Source organism: Lathyrus oleraceus, chromosome 4 (assembly GCF_024323335.1).
Source record: "Lathyrus oleraceus cultivar Zhongwan6 chromosome 4, CAAS_Psat_ZW6_1.0, whole genome shotgun sequence".
Taxonomy (NCBI): Eukaryota; Viridiplantae; Streptophyta; class Magnoliopsida; order Fabales; family Fabaceae; genus Lathyrus; species Lathyrus oleraceus.
The window spans coordinates 331,198,437-331,199,094 of record NC_066582.1 but is presented as its reverse complement, the minus strand read 5'-3'; positions in this window follow the sequence as shown (position 1 = coordinate 331,199,094).

Sequence of the window (658 nt, the reverse complement as noted above, 5' to 3'; positions counted from 1 at the left end):
ACTGCTAGAGTGTGATCCGAGTTCATCCATTCTACCGTAAACAGACAGACGCTTAAAGCTCCCATGCTCGAGCATACAAGCCAGTAGATAGTGGAACGCGAACGTTAATACTGTCCACTAAAAACAACTAACCTATCAGTCTTAGCTCCGCGAACTACGGAGCTCTGATTTCCTCATTGCACGAATGAGGATACGTAGGCACGAGGGCCCAAATCCTTGGCGAGCACAATTATCTATTAACCCTCGTTCCCACCTATTCGCGAATAATCTTCAGATAATAAAATCTATTCTTGCAGAGAACATTCAAAACGGTTTTCATGGGGTACTATGGATGTTTTGGGTGTTAATACATTCCCCTTGCATAACCGACTTCCTTACCCATTTCTCTTTCCCCTGGGTTTTATCGATGTTTTCCCTTCCCTTAGGGGATAAATAAAGTTCGATGGCGACTCTGTTGTATCTTTGAGCGTGCGATACGCTCGGGTATATTCGCGTAGCTTCAGCTGGCGACTCTGCTGGGGAGACATACTGAGGAGCTTGCTTGTAGTTGGGGGTCTCTTCTTGAGTATCCCCAGCATCAGCTGGCGACTCTGCTGGGGACCTTTTCCTAAGCAAGTTGAGCCCAGTTTTGTTTGTTCTCCTTATGAGAGTAGGTGTT